The sequence below is a fragment of the Heterocephalus glaber genome, unplaced genomic scaffold, assembly GCF_053883595.1.
Source record: "Heterocephalus glaber isolate CG9 unplaced genomic scaffold, H.glaber_assembly_v1.0 deba00001673, whole genome shotgun sequence".
In the NCBI taxonomy this organism is placed as follows: Eukaryota; Metazoa; Chordata; class Mammalia; order Rodentia; family Bathyergidae; genus Heterocephalus; species Heterocephalus glaber.
The window spans coordinates 2184780-2198912 of record NW_028258410.1 but is presented as its reverse complement, the minus strand read 5'-3'; positions in this window follow the sequence as shown (position 1 = coordinate 2198912).

The window sequence follows — 14133 nt, the reverse complement described above, 5'->3', positions numbered from 1 at the left end:
GGGTCACCTCAGCTATGGAGCACCATGCCCAGTGCAGCACAAAGCCAGCATTCCTTGTCTGCCAAGGCTCATGTGTCGCTAGGGTGATCCAAGTCCACCATCATTGAGACTAGTACAATGATAGGTAGGGCATGCATGCTGTCTGTGGAGTTTAAGGCCAGCCTTCCAGGGAGTTTGTCTCTAACCCAAGGCCACTGTAGTCAGACACAGGTGATTCAGACTGTCCTTTTACAAAGATGTTGAGGATTTTGTCTCAGGAGTGGGAAAGCTGACTAATATGCCATCAGAGAGTGACACCAAGGAGAGGTTGAAATAGCAGTACCAGCTCCACTCCCCCAGATGGAAGAGTCACATGCAAAAATACCTTTGTAAAACCTGTTAAGTGTGGAAATAATCTGAATCACCTGTATTTTACATGGAATTGGCTAATAATCTGCATTCAAAGTGTAGGAAAAATGGCATAAGTTTAACTGTGCTGCTCCTCTTTTAAGATGGCAAACTGCAACAGAGCCAGGACTCCACCTAGAAATGGAAAGCTGCTATCTAGCTTCCATAGCAGCACAAGTACACTTCCCAGGAAGCCAAATTGTTTTGGTACCGGGGATCCAATTTGGGTCCTTGCACTTGTGCAGCAGGCAGCAAAACCACTGAGCTAAATCCCCAGCCTCCAGGAAGCCAATCTTGTTTTCATCTGATAGGGAAGAGGCAGAGGGAAGAGGAGCTGGAGTGCTAGATCAGCTGGTATCTGGTACAAAATAAGAAGGCAGTTCCAACCAGGGAATCTATAAAACATGCAGGGATGTGCTCTTCCACACCTGGGAGTTTCATGAGAATTCTCTAGAGCCTCAAAGACCCCAAATATCAACTATTTATTCATACAGAGCATGGCAATTCATCAATCCAGATCTGCAGACATCAGGGCACTTACTGCATTCTTGTCTAACTGTTGAACTCAAATAGCTGCACCTTCTCTCCAGAGAATCCACCCTGTGGATAAGCTAAACCCTAGGTGACTTTAGGACCAGCCCAGCAGCTCAGCTTGTTCCCCTGCTGATGAGCAGAGCCTCAAAGGCATCATCAGCTTAGCCATCTCAAGAAACTGAAACAAGGGCTGCTTGCCCTTGGCAGTTACCAGTGGACCCTTCCAGAGTCACTGTTTGGTCACACAGCAGAGATCTATTATGGCAAGAAATGACTAGGAAATCAAGAAAGGTAGCTGCTGCTGTAAGTGCATAGTGCCATGGCATACAGGTTACAAAGAAATCATGTGCCCCCAAAGAAAGCTACAACAATGGGCTTTAAAGAAAGGGAGGCCTATAAAATGGGAAGATGATCAAAAAAGTCCTGTTACAAATTTTCAAGGGGGCCCATGTTTACTTCTTATCAATAGAGTCAATTTTTCAGGAAAGACAACACACAATTCATTCATTCTTTCCATTATCACCTATACTTTGGTTCATGAAATTAATTCTTTCCACAATTCTGTTTGCAAACTGAATTGGATGAGAACTGAATCAAATTTCTCCATAAGGTCAACATTGAATCTAACAACTGAATTTGATTCATCTCTCATCTAATTTGGTTTGTGACCAGAAATGTGGAAAAAGTTTGTGAACCAAGGTACCACTTTACTAAATGTACATATCAGTAAATAACAGACAGCTTCTACCTTCAAGGTATTTTGCATTGAGGTAGTGCATGAAACTTCCCACCCTGTGATAATACAAGGAAGAAGAAAGGAAGCACCCAGAGAGGTTTGAGAAATTCACCACCATTGCACACTGAAATGTGAAGTCCCAAACACTACTCTTGGCTTAAGCATATGTTCAGGTAAGTGTCCCCCACGGCCCATGTGTTAAAGGACACCTACCTATGGTGCTATGGGGGTACATTTAGGACTTGGGGCCTCAAGGAAGGAAGCTGAGCTCTTGGAAGGCACAGTGGGAACCTGAAGTGTCCTCATTTCTTTTGCTTCCTGGATGCCATGAATGAGCAGCCTTCTATGTCCCATGCTCCCTGCATGATGGACAGCCTTAACATGGGTCTGAAAGCAACAGAGACAACTGTGATGAAAACCCAGGGTCTCAATAGCCCAACTCATCTAAATGTATCGCCTCAAGTATTCTGCCACAGTGACAAAAATTGGCACCTCCAAGGGGGTCATTGCTATGATTCTACTTGATGATGGGGAAGGCCATGGAATTGAATTTGGGGAGAGATTTGAAAAGGTTTGGAGGACTAGACTAGAAAAAGCATGGAGGGTGCATACTAAGTGTGGTGGATGATTCTGGTGAGAAGATCAGAATGCTGATGAAATGTGGACAGTAAAGGTTAAGCTCATGAAGTGTCCAATGGAAAGTGGATCCTATTGGGTCTGGACTACAGGTCACCTAGGTTACATCAAATCAAAGCATTTGGCTTCCTTTGCTCCATGACCTGAGACTTGGAGGGAGGCAAAGATTAGCAAGTTAGACTAGTTTCTTAGATGGAAGAAATTCAAGGCAGTACAGCTTTCAGGCAGTGGCATGCATGTTACTAGCTATCTTTAACTCACTTTACTGTGACAGTGAGAAGCAAAGGGGAACAGAGAGGAAAACTTAGAAAGTGCAGTTTCCCTGGGAAAGGAGCATGGCTAAAGGTATTGGCAAATAAGGTACAGTTGCTCAAGAGATTAGCTCCATTAAAATGAAATGTACATACTTTGCACTAGGACAATATGAAAAAAGCCTTGAGGGCATCTCAGAAACTCAGCATCATCTCCAAGATGTAAAGATGTAACCATCCTTCATCATCCTTTGAGAAGAGAGCTGGAGGGACCCTGGTCACATAGAGCCACCTAGAGGAATTTTACCTTGGGATTCATTTTCCTGTGTCCATCCACAAATTAGCACTACAGCCATGGTTCAAGTGGGTTCAGGTAGGGTCAGTAGCAGCAGTGGACCTTGGCCTTGTGCACATGTTGCTGGTTTTGAAGGCACACAAAATGCAGCAGTTAAGGAGTCATGAAAGCTTTCACCAAAATTTCAAAGAAAAACCTGAGACCAGGCGGTGTGGTAGGGTTTGGTCTATGAAAATAGCTCTGAAAGAGTGATTTTTGAAGCTGTGAGAGTAACAGTAAAGGTCCTGGAAAGTTGGAGATGCCAGGAATGTGGAACAAAAGGCAGTGAGCACAACCAGCCCCAAGGAGAGGCCATGTAGGCTGCAACAGGCAAGGCTACAGCATAGGAGCACCCACAGCCTTGGGGGCTCACATCCAGCTATTCTGTGCCATGAGTGTAAGACAGAGCTACAGGATTTATTGTTTTCTCTGCTGGCTCCAGCCTTTCTTTGGTCTGATTCCCCCTTGCCATTTTCCTAGTCTTCTTTTTTGGAATGGGAATACACTCTGTGGAATTTATTGTGCACATGTTATCTACAAATAATCTTTTTATTATGACAGGGTCTCTCAGCTGAAAGTTATTCTCATGTCTCAGAAGAAAGTGTATACTTAGACTTTTGAGAAATATGGGAACAATTAGCATCTTGGGGAATACTAGAGATAGACAGCCTGAATGCATTTGCACAATAAGATGTACATGGATCTTCAGGAGCTAAAGTTGGCGTGCTATGTTAGATAAGTGCTCCTGAAAGACCCCTCTGGTGCATCTGGATTTCTAGCCTGTGGTGCCACTGTGAAGTGGTAAAAAATTTAGGAGGTGGATGGCGCTTAGTGAAAGAAAGATGGGTCAATTGGATTATGCCCTTGAAGGACACATTAGGACAACAACTCTCCCCAATTTCTCCTTTACTTCCTGACCACCATGAGGTGGCCTTTATGTTCCCTCTCTTGTGTCTTGTCCACATGATGCCAGTTTGTAGGCATCAGCATGCTGCATCATGTCCTCCCTACCATAATGCACCACCATGCTGAAGGACCCTATAATCATGCCAGCTCACTATGGACTGAGCCTCTGAACCTGGGAGCTATGACAAAACCTTTCTCTTTTAGGATTTTTTAACTCAGGTATTTTGTCACAGTAATCAAAAGCTGACTAACACAATCAATAAAGGTTCTACTGAGAAAATGACTCCGAGGTTTTCTCCTTGATATGGAACTAAGAGTGATATTTCAAGAAATGTCATGGATATGAATGATTTTAAAAATTGTCATATCAATGGAGATATCTAATCCAAATAATGCTAACACAATTTGTCATCAACCAGATGCCAACTACTAAGAAAAATTCTTAGCATTAATCTCCTTGATTTTGTAACACAACCTATGTTTATTGGATTCAATATTTATATAAATACCACTGCAAAGAGAAGAAAAGTGATCTGAAATCTCAGCATAGTGACTCAGTTCATAGTTAGAGGTCTCTACCATTTCTCCAAAGAGCTGTGCATTTTTAAAAGAGATGTGTTATTTATTTATTTGTTCATTGATTCATTTATATGACTTTTGAGACAGCATCTTGCTATGTAGTTAAGACTGGTCTTGAACCCACTATATAGCCTGGCCTGGCCTTGAACTTCCAGGGATCCTTTTGTCCCAGCCTCCTGAATGGTGGGATTAGGGGTGTGTGTGTGCCACCACATCCAGGAAAATGTAGCTTTTAGATACCACAGTCTCTGGGTTGGAAGTGCTTTATGTTATGGTATTGATCATTATTTCTAACCTTTACTGTATTTGGAACATGTGCATGTTTTGGTGGTGAAATAGATCAAGAGTCCTTGTATTTCTGTTACTTTTATACATTTGTTATTTTTAAAGTAAGTGAATGGTTTGTGTGAAAGATTTCATTTATTTTAACATATTTACATACATCTTGTTACAGAAATCAGATTAAGTTTTTGAAGTGCTTTGTATTTAGATTTTATAACTTTAATAAAAAACACATTATTTCAAAGTCATTTGGAATAGTTCTAATATAAGTCAATTTTCTTTAATAAAAATCCCCAAATAAGACCTTCTTAGTGATATTTACTTAACTCAAAGTAAAGTTCTTTTAAAAATTTTATTTTAATAAAATTAATATGTGCATGTATTTGTGTTCTGCCATGAGATCATGATTTAATAATGTTTCCAATGTGAAATCATTAAATCAGACCAATTTTGAAAAATCTATCATATCACATACTTGTATTTTAACAATGAATTTATTTAAAATCAACTCTTTAGAAATTTTGAATCATGTAATACATTGGTTTTTATTACAGTCACCATTTTGTGCAAACCATTATTAACCCTGCTCCTCTTGATACAGTGTAGCAGATCCAATAGATAGAATACAGTTCCTGGGAACAATAAGCAAAGAATTGCAAGTGTACATCCAGTTGTACAAGAAAAAAGCAGTGCATTTATTGCAGGTGACAGGAAGGCATGCTGAGGGCAGCCAGTGCCAGCAGAAACAAATAAGAGTGGTAAGAACACAAAAGTGATGTCATGACGGCAGGGAAATATAGAGCACACAGGTAAATCAGGGTTTCTGGTTTTAAAAGATGTACACTCCAGCCCAGGTGCCTCTCATTGGGTTTCTACACATGACTGACAGGGTGCTGAGCCATCTCGGGGGGATTCAGCACCAGGTCTGTTCTAGAGGTCACTCTGACTAAAGCTCACACATGCAACTCAGCCCACGTGTGTGAACCTTTCGTGAGCTCTGGGTGAGAAAAAGATCAGGCTCTGAGGTCCAACATGCCAGTGTTATGGCATGGAGCTTTAGAGACTTCCTGGGTCATAATTATCTTATTTCTGCTTCTCTCAGAACAATGGAAGAGGATTAGTACTCGGGTGTTGCCCAAATTCAAGGGGGTAGAAGGAGTGACTCCCAGCCCCAATTGTGGTACCTGTCCTAATCCTGTCTAAAAGGAACTGTATCTTTTGAGGAAAATCCCTTTTCCCATCACCCCCTAGCCATGAGTATCCAACTTTCTATTCTCTACTTCTCTGAGTTGTACTTTATTAGGTTCCATATAGAAATGAGAACACACAACATTTGCATTTCTATGCCTAGGTTTTTTCACTTATCATAATTTATTCTTCCAGGTGAATCTATCTTGTCACACATGAGAGCCGCTCCCATTTTCATGACAGAATAGTATTCTACTATGCATGTATTCCAAATGCCAAAGTTGTTTATTGATTCATCTGATTATAGATGCCTTGCAGGCTTCTGATCCTAGCTATTGTGTATAATCCTGCAATGGACACAAGAGGGTGATATCATGGTTAAATTTCCTTTGTTGAATACACAGATGTGGAATTAGAGGACCATATATTTCTATATTTGATTATCTGAGTAATTTCCACACTTTTGAACATAATGGCTTTTAAAAAAAATAATTGTGAGGGGCCGGGAATTTACCTCCATGGTGCTGTGCCTGACTTGCAAGCATAAGGTCCTGAGTTATATCCCTGGTATGAAAAATTTAAAAATGTGAAAGTTAACTTCTTTTTGAAAGAAACTAATAATATAGGAAAAATTATGAATATGTATTTGAAAGAAACAAAAAATAATTTATATTTGAAGATATAGCTACTGTTCTGTTATTTTGCTGGTAAAATTGATCTGAACATGACAATTAAAAATTCATGTATGCATACTTCTATTTAGAATATTCTAATCTTTAATTACTAGAAGAAGCCTGAATATATTAATTATCCGTTCCAAATAAAACAACTGCTTCAGATTTACTGGTAAGAATAAATTCTCACAACACATTTGCATAATTATGGAAATACATTATAAAATAGTATGATCAAATAAAAATAACAAATACTGTATTTGTTCCATTTTGGCATATCAGGTGTTAGAGATTTACAGTAAGTCACTGTCTTATGAATGTGTTCCAATCTGGGTGAGTTGTTTGTAAGTTGGATTTGTTCATAAGCTGACACAGTGTCTTATACAATGTTTCTGTGAAAGTTCACAACTCCAGTGTTTGTAAGTTGGGGACTTACTGTATATTATGGTTGTCTCTATTTCAAACCAGTTTTATCCCATCATGTCATTTATGGTCAAATCTGCCTTCATGCTGTGTTTGTTGATACACATCATTAGAGGCTGGCATCATACGAACACCCTCCTCTCTTCAGATGTGCACCAACTCCCCCAGCATTGTATACAACCCCTCTGGCCTACCTGTGCAGTGTGTTAACTTCATGCTTCTTTAGTGTTGCCAAAAGCCTAGAGGGAAAATCTGTTCTTCTAAGCAGTGCTTACACCTTGCTGTGACCTAAAATCACAGCCAGTGTGTTGTGGGTTACACTTACTAATCAGATGATGCTTATCAAACAAAAGAACAAATTCATGCAGCCTTGGCTTGCACAAGATTTAGCTGGCATTCTTCTTGTGCTGTGGACCTAACAATGCCTGGTAAGACAGAATCTGCTCCTGATGCTGGGGAAATTTGTGGTGAATGGCAGGGCAAGGGGACTGGGGGGCCTGGTCCCTTGATAACTTGTAGGACTGCCTAGGCCAGCAGTAGGTGTTAATCTCAGACTCCTGACGCAGGAGGTGTCAGTGCCCCCTCTTGTTCACAAGGGCTGAAGTAAAGTCAAAAGGAGAAACAACATGGTGCACACAAGGTAGCAAGAGTAACAAGGGACCTTAACAGAACTTTCTGCTCCTTTTATTTTATTCAGACTACTTAGCATGGGTAGCAACAAACCATAAATCCTAGTACCCTCAGGTCTAGCCTCACCATGAATCAATCACACAATCTAGATTCAGCTACTGAAAGTAAAGATGTGAGGCTTTGAGGGGTACACCTAAACACAAACCATAATGTGTGCATTTATTTCTGAGCTGTCTGCCCTGGTCCATTTTTCTGTGTGTCTGTTTTCATGACAAAGCTAAGCTGTATTAATTAACATGGATCTACAGTATAATTTGAAGTAGATGGTGTTTTATATTAAATCTCACTCTTTTTGATCCTGATTGGTTTGGCTATTTGAGATCTTTTGTAGACCTTCATGTATTTCTGCCCTGTACTATGTTCTGTGAAGAGTAACATTAGAATGTTTAAGGGACTGCATTGAATCTGTAGTTGCATGGCATGCACATTTTAACACTATTGATTTTGCCAATTTACTCTACTGTCTGGTCCCAGACACCTGCATGGAGCCCAGATGACCCTCAGGATGGGGAGTGGAGGGAGTCTGAGCACTGGTGCACTTTCCAAATCTGGATAAGCACAGCAAAGTACTCTGCCCCTGAGATCTTAGAGCACAGCACAGTAACCCAGTACAGTGAGTCTAAGCAAAAAAGGAGATATGAGGGATTTAGAGTTTTGTTTTTTCAGCAAATGTGTTATTTTTTGAAGAATGAGGTCTGCATTTTCTTGTCTCTAATCCAATTATTTAATCTCCTTTGTGTAACTTATTTTACTGAGTAAAACCTCTAATACCACATTAACTAATAATGGTGATGGTGTTAGAGAAAATTATGTTATGTATTATGTTTTTTGTCTGAGATATTTGTCATATGCAAAGTAGCGTAAAAATAGTTCTAGAAAAAATACTTGTAACATTGTAAATATTAGCTATGCATAAAATACATATCCACATACATGTCTATTAGTATCATATGAGTATATGTAAAGCATAGAGCATGAATATATAAACTGACATATATTTCTTCAAATAAATGAACACTAAATAGAAGAATTAAGATGTAATGATTTTAAAAACAACATTTAGTCACATTTAATCATATATTTTGTTGGCTTTTGCCAGCTCTAAACTGCATCATTGTTTGTTTGCTTGTTTGTTTTTGGACAGGGTCTCCCTATGTAGTTCAGGCTGGACTTGAATTAACTATTTGGCCCAAGCTGGCCTCAAACTAACAGTGGTCCTGCTGCCTCAGCCTCCCAAGTGTTGAGATTACAGAAACAACCCCAGCTTGAACCTTTTTAAAACAAGTTTTTCTTTTTGTCCCCTCTACAAAGAAGCACTAGGCTAGTACTATACTTTTTAACTCTGTCTTTTTTAGTTGATGCACTAAAAAGCTAAACAATTTGGGTTCTCCAATAGAAAAAACATTGACAGGGGTGGGGATAAGTACAGGACCAGAGCTCACTCCTTCAAGGGCATGAAGGGGATGGAAAACAAGCGTCAGGAAGGCACCCTCTCAGTGTGAGCCTACAGACTGCACCAGCTCCCTCAAATGTCTCTAGCCATTACCCAAGTGACCATTCAAATCTGCGCTGTCCAGCACATGCTGTCCACTGTACCCTGCAAGGAAAACCAGCTGGATCAGGTGGACCATGCCCTGTACAAAAGAACAAGGAACCTGCCCGAAAGTCTCTATCCAGAAAAAAAGTATTCCAATCCCAGTGGGGGTCACCAAGGCTGCTCATTGTTCACAGCTTTGCCAAAGCTGTGGCACTGGCTCATGGCTGCCTTCCATTTTGCTCTGCTCAGTTTCATTCCCCAAGGATTTAGGAAACCATGGCTACTGGAAGGGCTTTCCATATTGAATAGATCAACAGCAAAATATAACCCAAACCAATTGGCAGGAGCCCTCCTGCTCCCTGCAAAGTTGGAGCCTTTTATCTCCACAGCCTGGTCATCTCTTACCTGTGTCTACAACAACCACCCTTGGTTGTTATAAAAATGAGGAGAAAGGGCCTTCCCATAAGGAGAGGGACTTACCTTTTGGGTCAGGCTGATGTCTACTGATGTCTTCTGATGTCTCCCAGCTGGGCTCTCAAAATGATCCTGTGTGTTGCATCTAATACGTAGGTTCCAGGCTACTGTGTATGGTGAGTGAAGAATTGCAAGTGTACACCTGAAGGTAGAAGAAAAAGCAGCCACAGTATTGAAGATATTGGGATCATGTGCTCAGGACAGGCAAGAACAGAAATGTAGTATCTGGCAACAGGGAAATGAAAAGCACAGAACAGCATACAGATGAATCAGGCTTTTGAATTTTTAAACAACATGCACTGTAGTCTGGGTGCTGCTTATTGGGTCTCTAGGTAAGGCTGACAGAAAAGAATGACAGTTTATTGAGTCATCTCACATACTTTCAATCAGCATGCATGTCCCAGAATTGATTCTGATTAAATTACATGTATGAGACACAGTCCATATTTATGAACCTTTAATAAGATTTGTGTGGGAATAATATTACTGAAGATAAGTGTTCAAAGAGAAAGGAAATGAACCAGGGGTACAAGCTCAACAGGACAGACTTATTTCATTACACACCTGACAGGGACCATGTTGGCACTAGAGACAAGACCAGCAACTTTCATACAGGCTAGGAGGTCTTTATAGGGTCATGGGCATGAAAAAATGGGGGCTGTGGAAGGGAAACATCACAATGGGGTTTTCAGAGGAGATAGTTCAGTACAAAGGAGTTGTGGCTATCCACTTAAAGACATACAAGGAGTGGTGTGTTGTCTGTCAAGAACAGGGCTGAACAATGACTGGGGATTATAGGGTGCAGCTGCTCTTACTGGCTCTTATCAGCCCATGAGGATACATCTGCAGCAGATGTACAAGTACAGCAAGGGAAGCCATTTAAAGTGGTCTCTGCTGAGCCCAGGATGGCTGTGTTCAGATAACTTCATTCCAAACTCTATGTTTAGATATGGAAAATGGGTGTTACATTTCTTTCTTAACTGCTTCCTGCTGATTAGAGGTGATAGTGATCATGAAGGTTTTGTTTGGACTGAAGAAAGGGGATCACACTGATGTGGTCTTTAGCAAATGTCCATGAAATGGCTGCCATCCTATTAGTGGAAAATCTTTGCAATAAATTGATTAGGAATGGCATTAATAAACAGTCACAAAGAGCAGAATAGGCACTACAAAAGAAAGGAGGGTGGACTTCTATGAATTCCATGAACATTGTAGGCATCCTAAGACATTTTCTGTACTGTGCTTTGACATCCATGTCTATCTCCTTCAGAGCTATGGTTGCATTAGTATGATGATCTAGAGTAAAACTAAAGTATGTTGTATGAAGCATAGACAAGTGTCCCCTTGAACAGACTGGATGGGGGCAATAGATCCCGAGCACTTTTATTATTGGTTTCATTGATTTATAACTGTGAGATTGGCAGTCTCTAGGCAAGAATAAACAAACTTTACTGAGAGATTAAAGCACATATGACCAAAGCATGAGCATCAGAATGAAAGGGAAGATTGGGGAAGGAGTCACATCCACACACTGTTCTTGAGGGATCAGAATAGCAATTGTAACCAGCTGGCTTCTAGATCTGTCTGTAGCCAGAAACTGTCAGTGGGGTCAGTGACTGGAATTTACTTTTCATGTTGAGCCTATATTATTATAATTATTTTAATATGGTTTTGGTTGTACTTTTGTAGGTGTTCAAGACCATGTGAAAATGAGACCTGTGTTAATCAAAATTATCCTCTCACTGTCTGTCATGGTCTCTCAAGGTGCCTTTGGCATCAGTCTTGTAACTATGTGAAGAGCCTCTCAGCTCCTCTGTCAGTATCACCTGCCAGGATGGGTTACCATCTTGCTTGACCATGTGGCTTCCTGTGTAAGCATGGGTGGTGATCCTCCCTTTAGCCCACTGCACACTGGTTGACTCTATTCTCTGAGGTCCAATAATCTCCCTATTCAAGAAGCAGTGAGACTTATAAAAGTTATAAGATCTTATAGAAAAGGACCTGGGTCCTTGTAGATCTTAGAAGGTCAGGTCCAATATATTGGTTGTCCTCCTAGTCTAAGTGCTTTACTAGTTCTGTTCTTCAAACTTTAGTTGTTGAATATCCAGGATATTAGTTAAATCAGTATTGCAGTGGGAGCAATAGGTTTAATCTTATGATCTTCATATCAACCACCTTGAAATATATTAAAATGACCTGTTAATAGTTATCTCATGATCTCTGAACTATTACTTCCTTACCAATTATGGATGTCTTAGAAATTGAATCCCTGCATAATATTAACATAATATTAACAGTTGACAATTATACAGATTCATTGAGTAATTTCATTATGACATCATTAAATGAGATGAAGAAATTTTTAATTAAATTTGTCATTTTCAATAGAGTGCCATCTAAGAAGAATGTATCCTATATGACTTTGCCTGGACTGCCCAGTGTTTTGATCATCATTGTGTTGAACCACATACACAACATACACATATCAATGTGGGTTGTTTCTCATGCTAGATTGGCATGCACATCTTATCACAAATAGGTGGAAGATAAGTAAGGGCAAGCCTGATGCTTGAGCCTAAAAATTTACCACCAGAAATAACTGGTGGAAATCAGGAAATCACTTATTTTTTAGTTTTGCATTTTGAAGACCTGTACACTAAGGAAATAATTATATTTAATTCACCATGAAGTCAGCAATAAGGAATATCACAGAGCCGGTCAGAACTGACCAAGGAGACAGCTCTGTCCTGGTTCTTGTCACTGATCAGTCTATGTGTCCCAGTTAGTTATGCAGAAAAATCTCATGTTCACTATCAATTCTTAAAATGAGAGTTAAAGCCTTTGGATGGAAGCACCAATTAGACCAGAGAGGAGAGACAGGACCTAGGGAGAGTATTCCTGAATTGTCACAGGGTTAAATTTGGCTGGCTGGGAAATAACCCTCCAAGTTACCTTGAATGGCAAAAGTATATTACTACCAGCAGAAAGCAGAAAGAAGAGCAAGTAAATGCTGCAATTGTAGTCTGAGAATTTACAATGAACTAGAAATGTCTTAAGTATATCAATTAAACAAAAATATCCACTCAAATTGAAATCCAAAAGGAAATTTATAAATTTTTGTTTCCCTAGGCCTAAAATTTTTATTTCTCCTTTTCAGCTGGTTCCTGTCAATGAGTTTTTAGTTCTTAGAAGTAAATTTGCTTGTTTAGACTTAAATGGGTTTAAAGAGGCACTGAAAGGATGACTAATATGTTTGGTCATTCTGAAAACTTATATAAACAGCTTTGTGTGAAAATCTCAAAAAGTGAAAAAAAAATACAGTTGGGCTTAAACAAAGCAGTTCCTTTCACCCTTGAAAAAATACTCATGAAAGTTTTTTTTTCCTGATTAATTTGTCCCAGTATGGCATAATTTACTGGCTTGATTTTTGTTGCCTTTAGCCATTCATTTTTATGAAATAGACTCAAATGTTACATAGTATTGTAATTTAGAACTGCCTCATAGGGCCTTATCTCTGGGGTGGTATCCCTATTTATTTATTTGGAATGATTTGACTTTAACTATGTTAAATGAATCAGATTCAAGATGCTATTGAAAGAGAGAGAGAGAAAGGAGAGAGAAGCAAAGAGATCAGAGCAAAGAAATCTTGAGCATATATCATGAAATTAACCAATAACAAATGCTGGTGGGGCTGTGGGGTAAGAGGAACCCTGCTCCACTGCTGGTGGGAGTGTAGACTGGTGTAACCACTGTGGAAATCAGTATGGAGATACCTCAAAGAACTAGGACTGGAAGTCCCATTTGACCTTGCTATTCCACTGCTGGGGATCTTCCCCAAAGAATTAAAAGAATCATACCACAGTGATATATGTGCACCCATGTTCATTGCAGCACATTTTGTGATAGCTAAAACTTGGAAGCAGCCCAAATCCCCATTAACTGGAGACTGGATCAAGAAAATGTGGGGTTTTTTTAATAAAATGGAGTACTACTCAGCCATAAAAAATGAGAAATTAGAGACATTTATAGATAACTGGATGCACATTGAGGCGATACTCTTAAGTGAAATAAATAGGACACACATGTATAAATACCAAATAGTTTCTCTGGTGTGAGAAACTGAAAGTATAAATAAGGACTAAAATGTATAATAGGTAAAGTGAAATAGGAAGAAAAGGGGCAAAGGGGAAGGAAATGGGAGGGCTAGGGAAAAGGATAGAAGGGAATGGGATTAATATGAGAAAATGGAAAAACAGGAACAAAATCTTTGTAAATAGGGTGGACTGGAGGGGTTGAAGGGAGGGCTGGGCAAGGGTGAAAAATAAGAACCAAGAGAGATTTTGTAAAGGTGCAAATTTCCAATGATGAATGTCATCATATTGTGTACCTAAAATGTACCAATGGTTAGAAGGAATAATCAATAATGCAAAATAGGAAGAAAAGGTCCAAAGGGGTAGGGGTAGTGGGAGGGGCAGGGGAAAGGAAAGAAGGGAAAGGAAAAA